The sequence below is a fragment of the Lissotriton helveticus genome, chromosome 2_1 (genome assembly GCF_964261635.1).
Source record: "Lissotriton helveticus chromosome 2_1, aLisHel1.1, whole genome shotgun sequence".
Taxonomy (NCBI): Eukaryota; Metazoa; Chordata; class Amphibia; order Caudata; family Salamandridae; genus Lissotriton; species Lissotriton helveticus.
The window spans coordinates 669063728-669085888 of record NC_136059.1 but is presented as its reverse complement, the minus strand read 5'-3'; the positions used below and the strand labels follow the sequence as shown (position 1 = coordinate 669085888).

Genomic DNA, 22161 nt, shown 5'->3' with positions numbered 1-22161 from the left:
TGGTAGACTGAGCCCCCATTACCCAAGCAGCAAAGATGCCTCCTTGTTAAATCTTCTGAAAAACATATCCAGAATATAGAGAGGAGTTCGGTATTACACCGATGAACCTTGTAACTCAGGCACCTATTCCGATTAACCAACAGTACGCTGCCTTGTCTATTTGAAACCTACTTGACTAAATCAGTAGTTGGCCAATAGGCTTGTACTGAATTTTTTTTTTTTATTTTGTTCTGCCCTAATCTTTATATATACGAGTAGCGAGATTTCCATCAATCAACATGCCCTGGTTTTACACAAAAGAGTATGCAGTGTACAAATTTAAAAAATCGATTGCACATCTTAAAAGGTGTCATTTTGTCCTTATGTCCCATTCACTCAACAACTCAGAGTTGGCAGGCTTACAAGTCTTGGTACATATTTGGTCGCCTGTAGCCAGGAGGCCTCATCGAGCTAGGAGTAAGCAGTGGGCAGCATTGCACATTCTCAGAGCTGCAGGCTGAGGTCGCTGCTCTGACAAACTGTTCAATATGGCACGTGTCAAAGCTTTTGGAGGCGGCCCAGAGATCTTTCACACAGAGACATAGTTTGTGCCTTTCAGCAAACAGCGGCTCGTTAAGAGTCATGAGATAAACTCAGTATCAGGTGGGCGTTACAGCACCACTGCAGGATTTTATCCTAGGAATGGGCAAATTAGCATTTGAATCTCTTTTTGTGCACGTATTAACTGCAAAATGTGCCAACGGAAAAATAGCAAGTGTCGTGTCCATGCTGGACACAGGAATGTATATCACACACAGGACGCAGGTTAGTGTAACATTTCTTTATTCTCGCATCGCGCAGCTGCTCGTCCCCACGTCCGTCTACGTCCCTGTCCTGGTCATCCTCTGTCCCCTTCCTGTCCCGTCACCGGATCTGGTGTCCGGTGACCTGGTCACTCTGCCTGGGGACCCACAGGGTCCTACTGCCCTACTGTCAGTCACCCACACTGTCGGATCCCAACCTCTCCGTCACGACATCTCCCCCCTTGTTGCAAACAAATGTTCGTGACACATTTATCATAGTCCTCATTCACAGTTATATTGATGAAGGTGAAAGAATGAGAGAGAGAGAGAGAGAGAGAGAGAGAGAGAGAGAGAGAGAGAGAGAGAGAGAGAGAGAACTTGTCACTCTACATCTCTTCAACGAGTCTCTGTTATTTACTGAATGTCCTTCGTGATCTAGTGTCTCCATCGCTTCCTTGTCCTCTATCTTTCTCCTTCTATGTGGCTGCAGTTGCCGCTGCCATTTCTTCTTCATCCGCCTTTAGCTCCTTGAAACGCTATCTTTCTTCTTGTTGTTTGTTGTCGGTCGGAGACAGCCATTATCATCGATCCTTTCACTTTCGTCACCGCCAGTGAATCTTTGGAGAACCGGTTGTCTGAATATCGATATTCTTTCTTTCTGTCTCACCACCTTTGGTCCTGGCCGTGCAGTGTCTCTTGCCTTGATCGTCCTTGGTGGCGCCTGTCCGCTCTGCTCATTGTATGTCTTTGTCCTTTCTTTTTGTTGCTGTTTCTACGGCGCCAAAGTCCTGTCACGTTGCTCCTTTTTACCCATTTTATTTCCTTTGTCTTTGTGTCTTTCCTTTTGTTTTCTTATCTTCTATGTTCTCCTTTTCTCTTTTCTGTTTTTTTTTGTTGGTGACCTTTGTCCCTCTTTTCTTTGTTATTTCTCTTTTCTGTCTTTTCCTCTATTTGGCCTTATCTCTGGCTTTTCCTTTATTTTTTTTTTTTTTACTTCTTTCTTATTTGTCCTTTTGTTTCTTTTCTTTTCTTATTCAGCCTCTTCTGGGCTTTCCTAGTCTTCTTCTTCTTTATTTCCTTGTTTTCTTATATTTGCATCCTTCCTGCGACTTATTCTTTTAATGTCTTTCCTTTTGTTTTCTTTCTCTTGTTCTCTTTTCTCTGTTATCTCTATATTCCTCTTTTCTTTCTTTCTTTCTCTTTCCTCTTTTCTCTATATTTTCTTCTTATCTCTTTATCTTCTTTTCTTCTTCTTTTCTCTTTATTTTCTTCTTATCTCTTTATCTTCTTTCTTCTTTTCTTCTTCTTTTCTCTTTATTTTCTTCTTATCTCTTTATCTTTTTCCTTCTTTTCTCTATATTTTCTTCTTATCTCTTTATCTTCTTTCTTCTTTTCTTCTTCTTTTCTCTTTATTTTCTTCTTATCTCTTTATCGATTTGTCTTTTTCTTTATGTCCTTTCTCTTCCTTTCACTTATTGTTTCCCTTTTTCTTATTGCACTGTCTTCTTTCTTGCCTTTTTGCTCTTTGTCCACTTGTGCGCCCTTTTGCTCTTTATTTATCCTTTGTTCTTCCCTCAAACTGTTATTTTCCTTTCTTTCTCCTTTCAGACCTTTCACATTCTTGTTTTCTTTTTCTTTCTGTCTTTTCTTCTCTATTCCTTTTTTTTATTTTTTTATTTTTTTATTTTTTTTATTATTCTCGTTCTCCTTAATTCACCTTGTCTTATGCTATTCTTCTTATTTTCCCTTTGCCTGACTTCGAAAATGCTGCTCTTCTGTTTCCTCTTGCTTTTAATGTCCGCCGTCACAATACTTTAATGTTCTTATGTGCTCTTTGCGGCACTTTTCTTAAGTTATCCCCTTTTTGTTTGTGCTTAATGATCGTCTCTTGACTATGCTCTTATCGGCACTTTGTCATTCTCTCATTTATTATGCTCTTTGTGGCACTTTTCTTATTAAGTTATCCTCTTCTATATTTTTTTTTCTTGCACTTTCCTGTGCTTATTTAATTCTCTTGTGTTCTTTTCCTTGCACTTCCCTTTGTTTATTTCACTCTCCTGTGCTCTTATCGGCACTTTGTGTTTCTTTTTTCACTTTCTATGCTGTTTCCTCGTTTTGCCTGACTTCAAAATGGCCGCCGCTGTTCAGACCGCTCCTATTGGTCCTTCATGCCTGATTCCAAAATGGCTGCCGAAATCTTGCGCGATTTCGGAGCCAATCTCGCTCTTGCCTTACTTCAAAATGGCCGCCGCGCTGTTCTCTTCTCCTATTGGCTCAATTTCCTGGCCCCAAGATGGCCGCTCTTATTCTCGCGAGAGTTCGCCCTCCTTTGAAAAAAACGAGCGCGTTTCACTGCCGATTCCTTACCGGAGCTGTTTTCTTCATCGGACGCTTGTTTTCCTCCTTGGGACAAATTTTCTTCGTTGTGGTGCCTCAAATCCTTCTTCTTGGTCGTCAATCAGGGTGGGCTCCTGGTTACGATCTCTGCGCTTACCGGGCTCAATCGGACCTTTTCTGTCAGCGATCGCGGTGTTCTCTCGCGTCGCTGCACCTCACCCCTTCAATTTCTCTGCACTTTCCGTGACGATGCAAGTCCAGGGTGGGCTCCTGGCATCTTCATTCGACCATTTCTCGGTGACTACGCGTCGATTCTTGACACCTTCGTCGCCAGTTGTCGTGTCCATGCTGGACACAGGAATGTATATCACACACAGGACGCAGGTTAGTGTAACATTTCTTTATTCTCGCATCGCGCAGCTGCTCGTCCCCACGTCCGTCTACGTCCCTGTCCTGGTCATCCTCTGTCCCCTTCCTGTCCCGTCACCGGATCTGGTGTCCGGTGACCTGGTCACTCTGCCTGGGGACCCACAGGGTCCTACTGCCCTACTGTCAGTCACCCACACTGTCGGATCCCAACCTCTCCGTCACGACAGCAAGCATTGGTAAATCCAGTAGGTCTTGCATTTGGTGTTGACCTTTTGGCTTAGCTAAATCGTATTTTGTTTGGGAATGGTTTTTCTATGAAGGCATAAACTGCGGGAAAACAAGCACTACAAAAGTTAAACTTTATATGTGTGTGGTGTATATATATGCGTGTGTGTGTGTGTCTGTGTGTGTGTGTGTATATATATTATATACATATTCCACAGGAAACGGATTTTCGTAGGAAGAAATCACACAAGCCCACTCGGTCAGCTTAGCAGTTTATTCTTGGCACAGCAGGTAACGACAACGCGTTTCGACCACGTAGTTACCAGTAGGTAGTTATAGTTAGGACCAAAGTTTCTATGGGAAAAGCATTTTTTGTTTTGCCAATAGCTTTGGCCCCGCTTGACAAATCTTGACGGAATGTTCAGAAAACATTCCTTTTTAGGTTGAGCCTTAGTCAGCGCACATGCGCTGCACTGCGAGGCTTCTTGTAATCACTTTAAACTTCTATGTGTGGCTCTGACTCCCCCCACACATTGGGTTGGCTGTTGCCTGTGTCAGTTTGTTATTGTAGCCTGCAAATGGCTAAAGGCGGGTACATGTCCCACCTCTTTGCAAATGTTCACGTTTTGCTCTCAGGAGCGAGCAGCGGCCCGCAGGGTGCCAGCTGCATTCCTCCCGGGTCAGGTTACACACAACGTGTGCTTTTGTTTTTGCTTGTTTGTTTAATTGTGTTTAGAGCTGGCGCCCCTGTGACGTGTACTCTGCAGCCCGCACCTGCCAGCTCCTGGTGACCACACGTGCTCCTCGGTCATTGATTTACCCGTAATTACAACGGCCAGGCCCACAAAGTGCAGGTCACTCAGACGGGGCAGTGCATTAGCGGGCCTCCGCTGTGAGGCTCCACCAGCAAGTGTGAGCATTGAGGCTTCAGCTGTCAGGCCTCCGGGAAATGAAAGAGGCATGACTGTTTTGGAGTGAAAGGTCACCGGCAGAGCTTGCTCTTGTGTAACATTTCTTTTTTTTTATATCTAACAAGGTTTTCAACAAAAGAAACAAGTCTTTTATGCTGCTTTGAAGTTCATCGCTGGCCAGGCAGCCGGAGCTGAGGACTGAATGTTGGATTTTACTTAAGCAATCATTGCTGCATGGAAACACTTCCCAGCCGAAGGAAGGTTATTTACCCAAGTTCTGCACTTGTGTTTTTACAGTTATTTGGTCGCTTTTGTAGCACTCAGGTTTATTGGTTTATTGAAAGCGGGCTGCAGTCTCTGCTTCTTTTCCGGGCATCCCTGCGGCATGCAGAGTAACAAAAGAACCACTAGCCGCGAGCTTTAAAAGAGCATTCACAAGGGGCAGGAAATGAGATTACCAATAGAAAACGCATTCAAAGCCTCATACAAATTTGCTTTGAATGCATTTTTTCAAGGCAGGCTCTGCAGACACCTGTGCAGAAATACACATGATTGTTTTTCCTCAATAAATACATCTTGAGTCATCGTCTAAATTATTAGATGTAGCTTGTCCTTCCGTTGAAGAAGAGAAAACACAGCAGTAGATCTTGGGGCATCCTTATGTTTTACACAGCGATAAAGTCTGCGTATGTATTTTAAACTATAAGGACAAGCACTGGCATGTACTGTTGTTCGTGAGCTCAAGGGTTTGCAAGAACCGTGCACATTGTGAACCTGAATCGTTCATTTCCAGTCTTGACTTCCAGCTGTAGACCATGGGAGCCGGCGTGGAGGTGCGGTATGGTAAGGATTCACAGCTATTCAACAAAAAGAGGAACCAAGAGGGCTATCTTTAACGGGGTCCAGTGTATAGGCCCTGGAGCTATATCAACAAAGAAGGATACACTGTTCCCCAGGGGAAGAAGAATAAATTAAACGACACACCGTGAAGTGAATGGGGGTTGAGGGGAATCCCCCTTTTGGAACTAAAACCCTCACACACCCAGCAAGCTAGGTGTCATGCTTTATCATCTGGGTTTTGCTCCTCGTCAGACTGGCGCTGCAATGTCTAATGGGCACCCATAAAGGGGCTCTTTACGGGAGATCTTTTGTTCCTGCCAGTTGGTGCATGTGGGTGTGAGGGCTCTAGTGGGGGTGTAGATGTGGGAAGTGGGTGAACTTTAAAAAAGGTTAGGTAATCCACTGAATCTCTTTAATGGTGTGGTTAACTACCTTAATAAAAAACAGTGGGACGAAGATACACACTGGTACAATGATCCAGAAGTGTAAGTTCTACCTAAAGGTCGACATGTTTCATGCTCTAATAGCAATTCGTCAGGACCAAGTGAAGAAATATAAAATAGTGCTACACGCTGTGGTAGGACAAGATAATAACTTCCACAGGATACTCTAGTGCAGGCCGCTAGGTCCTGCTCATTCCTAATGGGACCCTATTAGGAGCTATCAGTGGCGTCAACAGGCTTCTCCCGTATTCAGGCACCTTGGTGATAGGTACCCTGTCCGCAAGTCGGACGCAAACCAAAGACCTACCCACACGGAGTCAGGAGGATGGAGAAGCCGGAGCCAAAGGATTCACAGCTACCTTCATGATGCCGAGGCATTAGGATTCTAGTCCGGCATCGGTTTTTACAAAACAATGCATTCTGGGAGGCGTAGTCTCGATAAGCCGCAATTTATAACTGCACTAACGCCTAATAATAACAGAGCTCCTACTTTTCCTAGGTCCGCACGCATGTAGCACATTGGCTCAAGGTTTATGCTTCACAAGCAAAAACCTAGACTTAGTGAGCTACTCCTACTTGGGATTTATGTAATAATACATTTTGAAAGGTAAGGCCTGCACGATACAAGTTGTTCTGTGGTGATATGAAGCTTCTGTGTTTTTCACTAAACAGTTTTGTGATTTCCCACAAAAGGAACGCTGGTGAAAGGAAGCACATGCAACATTTTAGTGGCGGAATACAAGCACAATCGATCCTCTGCAAAAAACAGAACGTGTATTCAATGTGGCCAAAGATGCGTTGGGACACTGGAAGAGATCACAAAAGGTTTGGATTTTTCCAGCCGGTCCAGCATATGTGGTCTTTATGTGCCTATCAGACAGAGTCTTCTGGTTGCACTAACATTGGAGCTCAGGCATAGTTTGATGAAGGGTCTACCCAAGATTTCCCAACATGGAAAGCTGTACCGATGCACCAGCCAAAGCCTAAAAACTTCTTGGAGTTTCTTGTTTGTTTAAATGGGTATAATTTCTGATATTTATATATTTCCTTCATTGCTTGATTTTGCTCATGAGAAAGGGTCACTCATAGTCGTTGAAATATCATTCATAATTACACTGAAAGAATGAAAATGCCAAGTATCAAACTGAAACGTTGTCAGCTATGCTAGGTCCATTACAATCACTAATTTACTGCAACAAGGCCCCTAACACTATGCTGCAGCAGGTGTACAATCCGCAAACTACACTTTCATTCCGCATCAGAGCATCACTGCATGTTGCTGCACTTGACTGATGGTTCTTTCACTGCAATGCTGCCAGGGTGTGCTCACTATACAGAAGACCATTTACACTGCAAAACATCCTCCAAAGACAATTGAAACTGCTGTGTAAACGGCCATACAGGAGTGCAAGAAGAGGTTTTTAAGTCGAGCCTGGGCAGCGCCTGCGCTGCTCTGCTCTGCGAGGCATGCTGTATCAGATTATAGACTTGAAGCCCCACCCACTCTCATTGTCCTTTGTAAATGCTGGCTTCAGATTTATAAATATGCTGCTAGTCCCTCCTTAGTACCGCTTGTCTTCATTTGTAACCTCACAAGGACTGGCCCTTTTACTTCTGTTGTTACACAGTAGGTCTTATTTAGTCTGTGAGACCTACTTTCTTTAATGAGTTTCACCTACGGCAGGCACCAAATGCTTTCCTGCAACATTCAGTGCGACATGCGCGCTTTTCCTTTCCAAGCTGCCTAGGACAATGGCTGCTCTTTGAAATGCAATAGGTCTTGCATTTATAAGAATTTGAGCTACTGGCACTGTAAATGACAGTTCCTTTTATTTAAGTGTTAATTATCAAAACAGATAGATAAAATGCATTGTCATTTACAATGTCAATAGCTTAAACTGTGGCAAATGTGAGACCTATTGCAGTGCAAATTCTTGTTTGGTAAAGTTGCTGTGTTGAAAGTGTTGGGGTGATCCATCAAGCAGGGACCAAGAAAAAAGGGGGTCCCAAATTTTTTTTCCACATGCTATGTTATGGAGATTTTTCATTTTTCAAACATGACATCCCGAACCACTTAACGGAATTACACCAAATCTGGCAATAAGCTAGATGTAGGTCCAGAAAGTGTACTTTTTCTGATTTGGTGTAAATCAGTTCAGTAGTTTTAGAGATATTTAAGTTTAAAAAATATTGATATCTAGGGATGCGAGTCCTTGCAGTGGACTCGTGGATCCTACTAAAATTTCATTGGCTGTCAGCACTTCAACCAGGAAGTGTTGGCAGCCACCTTGGGACTCAACATGAATCTGAGTCCCACCTCGTGACCTGCAGGTCACACCGGTCGTCGGCGGCAGCGCTTAACTCAATGAGCCATTTCTCCTAAAAGACATTACCATTGGACTCTGCTGTGTCACAGAAATGGGGAGGAGCCAGGAGAAGGACCAAGAGCCGGCTTAGAGTCCACACGCCGCTCGCAGCCTTAGAGGGATTTCTTTCCTGCACGGCGCACTTTGAAAGTGCTTAGAGACTTTTTCCTGCACCGCTCCTGGTATCCTGAAGCAACGAGGACCCTGGACTTCGTGGACGCTGCCGGGGCCGGGACTGCGAGACCCAGGGTGCCTAGCGCCTTGTGATCCCAGCGCACCTGGTGTCTCTTCCCGCCCCCAACTCTCCTATTTAACTTTTGCAGTAAGCACGCACGCGGGACGCGCGCAGGACATAGCCCGGGCAAAGGGCGGGCCGTCTGTGGCAGTCCGGGGCAGGAGGAGGCAGGGCCGGGCCCCCCCTCTTACGTCGGAGTTGGATATTGTCTACAGGTATTTAACCACTACCCCGGTAATCGAGTATTGACTGTTTAACCACACGGGCTGCACACTGGACTAACCTGGTGGATAGGGGTATTAGAAGTCACTTCACATCAAAATACTTAAATAGGAGTGGTATAATGGCTGGCAACTTATTGAACTCATCGCTACCTGCTACTCTAGGAATGAGTATATTGGGCCCTCTCGATACGTTTTTTGCACGGACAAAAAGGGATATTGATAGAGAGTTAGAGTTGGCTGAGCGGAGAGCAGAGCGACGCCTTTCGATCGAATTACTTAAACAGACACCCTTACTATCCGCCGTAACTGAGGTTACTTCAACGCCAAATAACTCTATAGTGGGTGAGACAGATTCAGACCTATTCAATACAAATGATATCCCTCTAATTTTTAAAGAGGGTCCACCTGCAATAACACAAAAGGAGCACGTTAACCCAATTATTATCACCCAAAATTCACGGACTTCAGCTGAGGTTATTGTATCGCTCTCATTAATAGACCTGGATGCAGATGCGGTATGTCACACCTTGCCCGTAGCCATATCCCCTTCTAAAGAGGGGAAACAAGGGAATAAACACACAGATAAACTTGCAGCTGGTACCATACAGAGTAAGAAAAGTGGCGAAGTTTGTCATTCCCCGCCAAGGAAAAAGGCGCGAAAGACTGGGAATAGAAAAAGGCCTGAATCCATAAAAGCGCCACTGCCCCCAAAGAACTCTAATAATAAAACCCTCAAGGCCACCGTGAAAGAAGTACCAATTAAGACACAAACAGGGGAGAGTGTGCCTTTATTTAGCAAGACACACGGAGGGCTTATAGAGGACATTGAACATCTTCTTAGATCCTTTATGCTCCCTATCTTGGAGAGGGTAAAAATGCTGGGTAAAACCGTGGATCGTATATTGGAGATCCAAACAACCGGTGCCATGGGACAGAGCAACGGGGGAGAAAATGGTCAAGCAGACACGCATTTAACACAGAACATAGTGACTCACACCAAGGTTCAGCCACTAACAACTTTAACTCATAACGATAAAAGGGTGACACCGACGGGAACTCTGACACCCCAGGAGGGAAAAGCTATGACTATGACAAAAAAGGCCCCCGCAGTGGTAGAGACAAGGGGAACAACTAACCCACCTCAAACTCGATACAAAACAAAACATCTTAAAAATGTAGATCTACCCCCCGAGTCACTAAATTATGTCATTATAATGACTGGGGTCCCCAAGTTAACAGAGGGTAGTATAGAGCCAGATACATCCCTAAAAAACAAAGTAAACCACTGGCTGAAGGCTAACAGACCACTCCCAGCACATTTAAATGGGGAGATTATATCTGTTAGACGCTGTGACTGGGTGGGCGTGAGACCAAAAGAAATTGAAGGTGATGTAATCATCATAAATTTCAGGGATCACAGGGTAGTTAACCATATCTCTGATTGGTTTTCGGGAAGGCAGGATGGCTCTGTAGCCACCCGAAATTTGAGTTATTTCTATCCTCAAGGTATGATGAAGCCCCGTACCCAACCTCCAAAAAGGAGTCATCATAACTCCCGTGCACCAGCTAACTATAGACAACAACCCAGCTTAGATAGGCACAGGTACAATGAGCCGCCACCCGGCTTTCTGCCACATTACCCCAATAGACTTGGACACTGCCTAAGTAGGGACAGGTATTACGATCTGCCACCTACCCCCTTGCCGCAATATCCCAACACGTTTGAGTATGGCCTAGGTAATAACCATTACAGGTACCATGACCTCCCATCCACCTTTTTGCCTTTTCATTCCAATGAGTTTGAGTATGGTTTAGGTAATAAATATCACCATACAAACCCAAATTCTTATTGGAATATTCCTCTTCATAATCTCTTTGAACCACTTTCGGGCCTAGACTCAAATGATTGACTTATTAAATCTAAAATTAAAACAAAAGAAAATAAGGTGAGGGATAAGCCAACTACACATAAGAGTCCAACATCTGACAAAGGTCCAGGAAGAAAAAGAAACACGACTCTAGACACTGAAATAGGGATGATGAACAAAATTAAAAAGGCAAATTGTATAAAGGATAAGGGTAATGAAATCTCAACAGAGAGGGAAGCTAGGAAGAATGCTGGGGGTGAGGCAAACCTGATAACTAGAACAAAAGAACGGCTAATAAATGTAGTAACGTGGAATGTGTGTGGGATTGCCAACAAAGTGACAGAAACTCTTTGGGGTGAGTTCGTAACCAGTATTGACATACTCTGCGTCCAGGAAACCTGGGCTTTAAAGGAGGTGCATATAGAGGGATTTAAAACTTTTTATGTTCCCGCAGTAATTTCCAACCATGGCAGGAATAAAGGGGGTCTATGCGTTTACGTGTCCAACCGTTTAAACACCAGCACTAGTATAGGTAGATCTACGTCACCCTATTTTCAATTTGTCACGATTGATTTAAATGGTAGTAGTGTGTTGATAGTTATTAATTTCTATAACAATATCGAAAATGCACACTTCAGGGAAGTACTAATGGAAGTATACAAAGAAATAAGGGAGGTAAAACCCTTGAAAGGGAAGGAATTAATCTGGATTTGGGTTGGTGATTTTAACGTAAATATATGTACTAGTGACACATGTGGTTTTGCAGAATATGGGGTGGGGGAACAAGGGGATAGTAGTCATTTCGCTCATCATTCTAAAGGGGAAATCCTAAATGATATTATGGCCAAGCTTGATCTAGGGTTTGCAAATAGGCTATGTTACCCAAAGGTTGACTTTACTTCAACCTTTATGGCAAGAAGACTACAGTCAACTATTGATTTCATAATTCTACCAAATAGGTTTGGTAGTAATGTTATGAATTTTGAAACCCTTGCTATGGGTCTGAGCGATCACTTGCCATTAAAGATGGTACTTAACATGCAGGATGTTAAAATAAATACACTAACTGAGATTTTAACATGGACCCAGAACTTAGAGGTAGCACGACGAAATGGTATTGCTCTAAAATGGAGCATGGCAGACCCGGGAAAAATTATGCAAAGAATAGTCCATGAGGCTCTCCCATCGCTACTTGTATGCTTAGAGGATAATCCCACAAGTGGAGAAATACTGGAGGCCTTTCTTATCATTACGGAAACTATAAAGGGTGCTCTGACCAGAAAGTGCATAAAAAAGCAAAACACTCCAACGGGGTGGTTTAATACTGAATGCACTAAGGCACATAATGTGCTAAAAAAGGCCCTAAAAGATCCAGTAAGGGATCCTGAGACTATTAGAGTATTAAGGAAAGCGTATAAGGTTACAAGAGATCAAAGGAAGAAAGCAATCAAGGAGAAGGCTTGGCAAGACTTATTGGAGGCAGCGGAAAGTAGAGACCCTAAGCAATTTTGGCAGGTAGTTAACTCACCATTTATGAATAACAAGGCGATAGTTAAAATAGATATAGCTATTGATGAAAATGCATGGGTAGAGTTTTTCTCTAATTTGTATTGTGACCCGCTAACCGAGCCACAATTACCAAGTAAATATCACCCGATCCCATTAGAGTTCGATTTAGAGGAGGTCAAGGTTGCGATTAAATCATCTCAAAACAATAAAGCCCCGGGCCCAGATGGAATCCCAAGTGATCTCTACAAAATGAACATAGATCTCTGGGCACCTGTATGTTTACGTGTAATGGGGGCATGTTGTGATATTGGTTTCATTAAAACCTGGGCAGAATCACTGATTATCCCTATATACAAAAAGGGGGATAGGGAAAGCCCATCAAATTATAGACCAATATCACTACTGGACTCAATAGTAAAAATTGCAGGAAGAGTAATCCTGACTAGGCTCCAGGACTGGGCTGAAGATCAAAATATCTTGACCCCAGTACAATATGGTTTCCGACTAGGGATGGGCACGGTGGAACAAGTATTAAACTTTGTTCTTTTGCAGGGGAAATATATCAGTGCAAAAGAGGGGTGTTTCTACGCAATCTTCGTCGACCTTTCGTCGGCGTTTGATTGTGTGATACATGATAAACTGTGGTCGACATTAGAAGAAATGAAAGTGGATTCTTCAATAGTTCTCTTCCTAAGACAATTATATTCGAATGCCTCTGCCAGAGTAAGGTATGGGCTGGGGGGGGAATGCACAGGGTCTTTTCGCATACGGAAGGGGGTGAGGCAAGGGTGTGTGCTGGCCCCATTCCTTTTCTCTCTTTACACTAACAGCTTGGAGAGGGAATTGGGTGCCAGCAACATTGACTCTCCCAAGGCCGGGAATACGCAGATCAGCTCCCTTTTGTATGCGGATGACGCTGTGTTGATGGCAAGAACAAAGGTCGGCGCACAAAAAGTATTGCATAGATATATAACATACATGGAAGAGAGGGGCCTCAACCTGAATGCAAAAAAGTCTTTTGTGATGGCTTCTGGCAAAGGAGGAGCCAGATGTAAACAACTTAAGGCGGCAGGCACCCTACTACAAGCCACAAAAACATTTCCATACTTAGGGGTCACAATCGAGGCAACAGGGGGTTGGGGCCCCGAGGTAAAAAACAGAACGTTAGCATTTAAACGCTCAGTTGCGGCGATAAAGCATTTTGCCAGTAAATTGGGTAGAAAACAACCTGGTATAATGCTTAACATATATGTGGCTAAATGTAGAAGCATCGCCCTGTATGGGGCAGGGATATGGGGATATCATGATGTGACGGTGCTCCAGATTATTGAAAACAATTTTTTTCGCTACCTTCTGTCCCTCCCGAAAAGTATGTCAAATTATAATTGTCATGTAGAAATAGGCATGGACTATTTGACAGATCTGATTAAAATCCAGCCAATCCTACTCTGGAGGAGAATTTGGGCAACGCAAGAACTGGCTCTCAATCGAGAAATTATTCTGGATGTTAAGAATTTAACCAACGCAAAAAGAATTAAATGGCTTGAGTATGTGAGGAAAGCCCTGACGGACATTGACAAGCCAGAATGGTATGATAAACCGGAATTAATTGTGAAAATTCCTAAAAAAACCTTAAAAAATCTGTGCATGGACCATTTTAATACTTTAAGGTTTGGGAATGAAGTCAGCAAAAGAACTGTTCTCGAACATCAGCCACTGTTGATTACCCTCAAAATGCAACCCTATCTAACTTTGTCCACTTTGGGATTTGAGCGTTTTGTCCTAATTAGATTCAGGTTCAATATATTTCACCGCCTGGTCTCATATCCGGAGAAAAATGACTGGAAAAGAACTCTGGCCCTATGCCCATGCGACAACATATCTATTCAGTCTACCTTCCATTTGGTACTCTTTTGTAAACTGTATAAAAAAGAACGGGCGAGATGGTTGAAATCTTATCTTAGAGACGGGGCTTGGAGGCAATGTAGGCCAGCTTATTTACATCTCCAACAATTAGGAAACCCCCTATGTATTAGCACTATGTCAATGTTTTTAAAAAGCGTCGTAAAATCACGGAATCTATTATGAATTTATTAATTATCGATTTATCACCATACTAGGATTTAATACTGTTTTTATAACTATTTATTGTGTATATTTATAATGTGTAATTTGTTTACTATGTACTGCTTTTATGATTTTTTTACTTGGTGAAAATCGAATAAAGTATTTGTGACTGTGACTGAGTCCCACCAAAAAAATTATGAAAAGTGGGCACGGTAGGAATCCCCTTACCCCTCCATCCCCCAATTTGAAATAAAAAGATGTGCAGGCTCCCACGTGACTTTTTTATGAAGCTCCCGGGTGAGCCAAATCCATGGGGCAGTGTTTATTAAATATGCAGGAGGTGCCCAAGTGGCTCCCCGTGCCCCAGGACTGCCACCTTTCTGGGGCAAACAATAAAAGTGTGGGGAGACCTGTATGGCCTCCCCAACAGCTCTGAGGACCACCACCTCCCCGGGGCTAATGTGTTAACAAATCGGGGGTGGCGTGCAGCCCTCCTGCAGCCATGGGACCACCACCTCCCGGGCCTTTAACTTTAATTATTTGGGGGACCATGCAGAACTCCCCAGCCCTGTGAACTTCACCCTCCCCAGGGCTCAAATAATATAATGAAGGGGATCCATTGCAGTCCCCAGACCCAGAGGAACAAAGGATGGGGGCTGTGTACCTCCCTCCTGGAGCCTTAGCAGGCCATGGGGACCCAAGGCTGGCTCTGCTATGTCCTAAGATGCCCTTCACCAGGACATAGCTGTTTACTATGGCTTGACAGGAGCTTTACCACTCATGCCAAGCCATAGCAAACTGTGCTGCGCTTTGAGCAAGCAAAAGCATTTTGCACTCGCTTGCTCAAAGTGGAGCACAATTGCTTTAACACAGAGGGAGCTGTATGTTAGCAGCTCCCTCTGTGTCAAAGCACTACATGCCCCTCCAGGAGTCGAGGAGCTGGCAGGGGCTGTATGGGGCCTTAAGGCTCCCCCCTGCGGTCCACAACCCTAGAAAGTGGGTGCCTTGGGTGGGCCATGGGCACCCACAAGGGCTCGGGGTCTACGAGGCCAAATCAGCCCTGGAGGGGAGCCACTTTGCCCTGCTCCCATTTGGTTTAAAAAATAATAATTAAAAACTGTCTGGTTCCCGGGGAGATGGGGTCCCCTGGGTTGAAATCGCAGATCCCCTCTCTTATTCAAAATAGTCCTGGCCCCAGGGGATGGGGTCGCCAAGTCGAAAATTGTCCCAGAGAAGGGAAGGCCACATGGACCCCCTCCCTGAATACATAAAAAAAGACCAGCAAGTCACCAGAGGCCCCGCCCCCTTTCTTCACCACTCTGCAAATACGCCTCCTGGCATACTGCTGATTGGGGATGAAGTCCCATTGGCAGCTGAGGGTCCTTGGGGCCAACAAGATCTCCTCTTACCTCCAGTAAGACCCACACAGTAGGATTGCTTAGAGGTGTTCAGAAACAACGCACCCTTTCTTCATCACTCTGCAAACACACTTCCTGGCACACTACTTGTTGTGGGATGAAGTACCCCTGCCTCCTGAGGGTCCTTGCAGCCTGAAATCCCTCCTATTACCTCTAGTAAGTCCTACAAAGCCTGATTGCTGGTGGTCTTAGGCCTTGTCCACTTTTTCCACCACTCTGCAAATGCGCCTTCTGGTGCACTACTAGTTGGGAGATGAAGTCCCCTTGAATGCTGCGGGTTCTTGTGGGTCAATGAGCCTTCCTGTTACCTCCAGTAAGTCCCAAATAGCGGGATTTCTGAGAGAACTTCTGAGACCATTCCCCATTTCTCCACCACTCTGCAACAGAGCTTCCTGACACACTGCTAGTTGGGAGATGAAGTCCCCATGGGTCCTTGGGGGCCAGGAACCCCTTCTGTTACCTGCAGTAAGTCCCAGATAGCGGATTGCTGAGAGCTGGTCAGAGGCCCCGCCCCTTTCTCCACAGCTCTGAAAATGCAACTACTAGTTAATTAACCATAGAACTTAACTAAAAAATCAAAAAAAGCTTACAGTGATGTTATACTCAGGAATTAGATTAAAAAACCTTAGAAATGTAGTGAACTTGCGATGTCATCAGTGATGTCACGGACCATGTCATGAGTGATGTAATATTTAAGGTCAAAAGCAGTGCATTGAGGGGCATACATAATAATTAGCTCAGGTAACTATAACTGCTGAATTTCTCTTGTTTTGTAAGAGAGAACTGTGAGCCTAACTATAACGTCACTGTAATCTTTGTTTTGTCAGTGTATTTTGAAGTTCTTTTTAGTACTATTTCCTAACTATGACGTCCCTGAAACCTTTGGTTTGTCAGTTAATTTCTACAGTTTTCTAAATTCTATTTCTTAACTATAACTATAACTTTCCTGTAACCTTTGATTTTGTGAGTTAATTTCTACGTTTTTTTTAATTCTATTTCCTAACTATAATGTCCATGTAACCTTTGTTTTTACAGTAAATTTCAACATGTTTTTAAATTTTATTTCCTAACTGTAGCCTGCTGAGGTTTACGTTCTGTGAAATGAGCATAGTGCCAGAATGAATCCTGCCCTTCATTTTTATCTAAGAAGATGCCATTGTTTTGTACAACACCTCTAACCAACTGGGATGCTTTCTACTGACTAATTAGCAAGTGCTATTCTTATTGGGTAAATGTGTAGTACATCTACTACACTACTGCTGTGTAAAGGATGCCAAAGAAATGTTTCCAGTGACCTTGAGTGTCTGCAATTTTGCTAATGTGATCGTTCCATCAGTGTCTTCACCAGATAACATTATATGTAGGCTTTCCTGTTTTCAGTTTTTATTTTTGGTACATTCTTGTGGGGTTTTTTCAGTTTTTTCAATACCTTAAAAAAAGGGGTTATCAGTGATTACACATTTTTGCGCCATTAAAAACAACAGAAACAGTGTTTTTCCTGTGTTTATAGAATTTTAATTTAATGTTAATTATTGCTTGCTTTCTACACTGATAGTATATGTGTATAGATAGCTTATGCACAGGGTATATGAGGCCCAAATACATTTTTACTGCACCAGAATGGACTACAAAGTCAATAGCATTCTTCATTAACTCTGAATATTGTAAAGATGCTTTCAGCATACCATCTAGCAAGTGACAAGGATCTCTTTCAGGGAAGTACTTCAGCTCAGGTACCGATTTTGACAGACCATCATACAACTGTTTCACATACGTAGCTGAATTACTGCAAATACAAACAATATCACTCCAATCTTTATTGAACTGGGTAGGAATCAGCATCCCAAGTGACACTGCGTTCCATTTTTACCAAACGTCTGGTGTCCTGTTTTCACCACTATCTAAGATGCTTGGTGAGAACATTCTTTTCACATATACCGGTCACTATATCTTGCATTGAATCTTGGGGTGTTTGGCAGTTCACTTGCAATCAATACTGACTCACTAGAAAAGGGGCCTGATGTATCAAAGGATTTTACCCATTCTCTGTGAGTAAATGTGATGGTATATATAAGGAAAGATCATTCTGAAATCAGCCATTTTTGCATTTTACCTATCAGTGAAATCAAATGTAGCCAAAATATCAAATATGATTTTCATATTTCCAGATTCTCTACAGTTTATACAATGACGAAATAAGACCTAAAACATGCTTATAAACACTGTATCTTTAGACCAAAGACCACAAAACTGAAAAAAGCAGAAGGAAGAAGAGACAATGTGTTAGTGACATCCCTAAACAACAAAACTCATGCAGAATAATGTTAAGCCAGTCTTTCTTGATGCTACCTTGTATAACAAAGTTACATTATATTGGCCCCTTCAGGAAAAAAAATATGTCTCTTTCACTCATCTTTTCCATTCTTTGAATGGCACTTAGTTTGTGGTTGCAAAGGTGTTTTTTCATTGTTTATATCTTTACACCGGTGATGGCTATTTTCTTTTCGGTGTTTTTTTTTATCAGTTAATGTAGGTTTACACCTAAAACCAGATAGCCTAATTATATGGTAGAACTGCAGAGAAGACACACTTGGGTGACTTCTACTTTACAGAAGTAAATGCTTCTTTGTTTGGTGGAGAGAGAAGATTGTATTCCTAGGCATCGAGAACCTGTCTCCAAAATCATCTGGAAATGCACGGAGGCCTTCTAGTAAGCTGTCCATCATCCTGAGAAATGGAGGGGAAGATTCTGCGCACAACTAATGCATATGGGGTGGGGCCAAATGGGTTGGGTTTCTAGGCAAGTTTATATACTTCTAGTTTTTAAAAGTTTAGAACACGATCTCTGGTCTCAGCAGCAGATGACAAGAAAGAACCCTCTCATCACAGACACTATGTGAGATATTGTTGTCGAAAAAAACAAGGATGCAAGTACCTCCATCACAGATTACAGATAACTTTTCAAAGTGGAAATGCAGAGAAAACACACTTGGATGATTTGTACTTTACAGAAGTGCTTCTTTGTTTGGTGGAGATGTGATCATATTCCTAGGCATCAAATCGCGTCTCCAAAATTCGTAGGAAATGCGCTCAGTGGGCTCCCTGCCTCCTGAAGAAGTCGGCATTGCCTTTGCATGCACGTAGCTACTGGAACTGCAGCTCCCTGTATCCAGGAGCAATGTTTCCATCTGTTTCCCTGCATGCGTGAAGCAGATGAAAAATATTTCTGCAAGCAGCTGCTAGCTCCCTCCAAGCAAAAGCAAACAGCTACCTCCTAAGGGTGGGCAACTCGGGAGGTGTCAGGATTTGTCCCTAGGGATGGTGGTCCTCAGGGCCATCCATGGCTCCACAAGAGGGGTTCACTGCCCCCTCCATTATAGTACTTATCCCAAGGGAGTAGTGGTCCCAGGAGGTGCAGGGGCAGCAAGTTCACCCTTTATTTGAATGAATTGGCCAAGGGAGATGAAGGGCTGTGGGGGAAACCATGGGTATGTGGATGATGTGATCAGTGATATCATCTGTGATGTCATTGATCATGTCATTAGTGATGTAATATATGAGGTCATAAGCATTGCATTAATGGGGCATAGGTTATAGTTATCTCAGGTAACTATAACTTCTGAATTTCAATTGTTTTGTACAAGTGAAATCTGAGCCTAAGTATAACGTCCCTGTAACCTTTGGTTTTTCAGTGAATTTTAAAGATTTTTTATTTCTATTTCCTAACTATAACGTCCCTGTAACCGTGGCTTTTTTCAGTGAATTTCTAAGGTTTTTTAATGTTTTTTCCTAACTATATCATCCCTGTGCCCTTTGGTATTTTTAGTGCATTTTAAAGGTTTTTTAATTTTATTTCCCAACTGTAACCTGTAAACTTTGATAGTGAGTGTGTGAGTGGATGTATGGGTATTTGAGTGGATGTGACAGTGTCTGTCTGGGTCCCTGACCGGGTAGGTGAGTTTCTGTGTGGGTCTGTGACTGGGTGTGTGAGTACCTATGTGGGTGTGTGAGTGGGCTTGTGAGTGGCTATGTAGGTCTGTGATTGGGTGTGCGAGTAGCTGTATGGGTCTGTAAGTGGATGCATGAGTGGCTGTATTGGTCTGTAAGTGAGTGTGTGAGTGCCTGTATGGATGTGTGAGTGGATGTGTTAGTGGTTTTGTAGGAGTGTGAGTGGGTGTGTGAGTTGCTGTATGGGGTTGTGAGTGGGTGTATGAGTGGTTATGTGTGAGTAGCTTTGTGAGTAGATGTATGGGTGTGTGAGTGGTTTTGTGAGTGTGTGAGTGACTGTATGGGTATGCAAGTGGATGTGTGGGTCGGTTAGTGGATGTGAGAGTGGCTGTATGGGTGTGTTAGGAGCTGTGTGAGTGACTGGGCAAGAATTTAACCTCACCTGCCTGTTTATCGAACTAGATTCCTCAGTTGCACAAAAATGTCTACCCAACTTGAGTACTTTCTACTGGTTAATTAGAAAGTGCTACCTCATTGGGTAATTGTCTAGTGCATATTCCACACTACAGCTGCGGAATGGACCAACAGGAAATGTCTCCAGTGACCTAGTGTGCGGTTTGTTTCAGCAATGTGATTTTCCCCATGAGCGTCTTCTTCCACAAATGTGTGATAACATGAATCCTCCTATGGAGAAGATGACGAGACTACAAAGAGGTGAATCGCCAACAAATAAGGGTACTTCATCTTAACTATATGAAGTAAGTACTTCTTTGTTTGGTTGAGTTGTCCTCATATTCCTCTGCATCGAGAATATATCACCATAATCAGCAGGAAAGGTGCTCTGAGGATCTTTTGGTAAGCTGTCCATCAACATGGGGAAAGCCGGAAAGAAATTGGCCTACTACTAAGGTGGACAGGCCGAACGGGTAAAGCTTTTAATTGATTTTGCGTATCTGTTACACTTAGGAATTTAAAGGGAAAACCATGGACTCTGCTCTCTCCAGGGGAATACAAGAAAGAACCCACAAATCACAGTCACTATAGAGGAGACTGCACTTTCAAGAATCAGCAATGCATTCAACTGCAACGAGGATTGCAGATCAATCAATCATCAATCAATTAGGATTTGTAGAGCAGAGCTAATCACCTGTGAGGGTATTCTGGCATGTGTTCTTGCTGGCTAGGTTCTTTATTTGATATATTTACTGGCCCGGCCTGCACCTCAGCTCAGATTGTATCTGTTTCCCTGCGCACGGTGGGGATATGATGTTTTTTATATGGGTACTTCAGTGTAAGCTGCTCTGTCCTCAACTGTGTTATTTTCTACCTTATATATGAACACTCAAAATAAATCTCACATTCAAAGCTGCAGCTGAGTTTTGTGATGCTTTCCACCTGGGCAAATTGAACCCTTGTACAAGCCTGCACCCCAAGACTCCTTCAACCCTGTCCTAACCTGCACCCCAAGACTCCTTGAACCTGACCTAGCCTGCACCCCAAGACCCTTGGAGCCATCTTGGAGCTGGCCTGGCCTGGAGAAAGCTGCAAGGGACACTCAAATAGAACATGCTCTCTCCAGTCTGTGCCACAAATCTGACCAACCCCCCCTACTACTGCCCATACATATGAACAAATAACTCTCAGAAGGTCCATCTCCTACCTGGCCCTCTCACATAAGATCCCCACAAAAACAGGTCATGAGTGAGCTGCAGCCATGAGGTCCACACTCCGATCCCACGGCTCAGCCCCGGGCCCCACAGACGCCAGCCTTCTTTTCACCCTCACATGGAGGGCACTCAGCCCGAAGTAGTACCCGGCCTACTTGATGCAGACACCGCTGCTGTCTACAGATTATCAGCCCCAGCAACTAGCACCTGTAGCAGGCCCATCTGGGTGGAAGCAGTTCCCGGTCCTGTCCGGACCACCCTTGACTCTGACATCACCACATGACAGAAATTACATTCCATGGTTGATAATACACCGGCCGAAGAATTGAAAAAATACAGGAAAAAATACAGGTTTGTGCTAATGAGGCTTTTGTGTGAGCCTGTGCAGTTGATTTAAAATATTGCCTTTTCTCGGAACAATAATGCGGTTCGTTTACACCGCCTATAGTCAAAAAATAGAATTTAAATAAGTAATTGGCAGATGGTAAGAAGGCATTTCATATTTCTGACCTTTGAACTGCGTGGAGTGGCCACAGCTTTCTATTTCCGAGGGCCCGGGTGACACATATATCACATGACCCACACACAGCACACATACCACATACACCACATATACTACACATACCACATACACCAGAAATAACACATTTACCATTCATACCACATACACCACGTATACCATATACACCATATGTACCATTTATACCACATACACCACACATACCACATATACCATATATACACCACACATACACCACACACACCATATATACCACTCATACCACATACACCAAACATAACCGATATAACACAGACCACATACACCGCATATACTACATACACCAGATATACCACTTACACCACATATGCCACATACATCGCACACCTCACATCAGAGAAATATGGTATGTAGGAGTCATACTTTTATCTGCATTTGAATCTATGTGATTTC

General features: G+C 43.4%; 1 protein-coding gene across 1 annotated transcript in view; it reads right to left on the bottom strand.

The window, feature by feature from the left end:
- The window catches only part of ADGRV1 (adhesion G protein-coupled receptor V1), a 2034994-nt gene that overhangs the window by 1305898 nt on the left and 706935 nt on the right, over positions 1 to 22161 (bottom strand). The gene's annotated exons all lie outside the window — the stretch shown is intronic.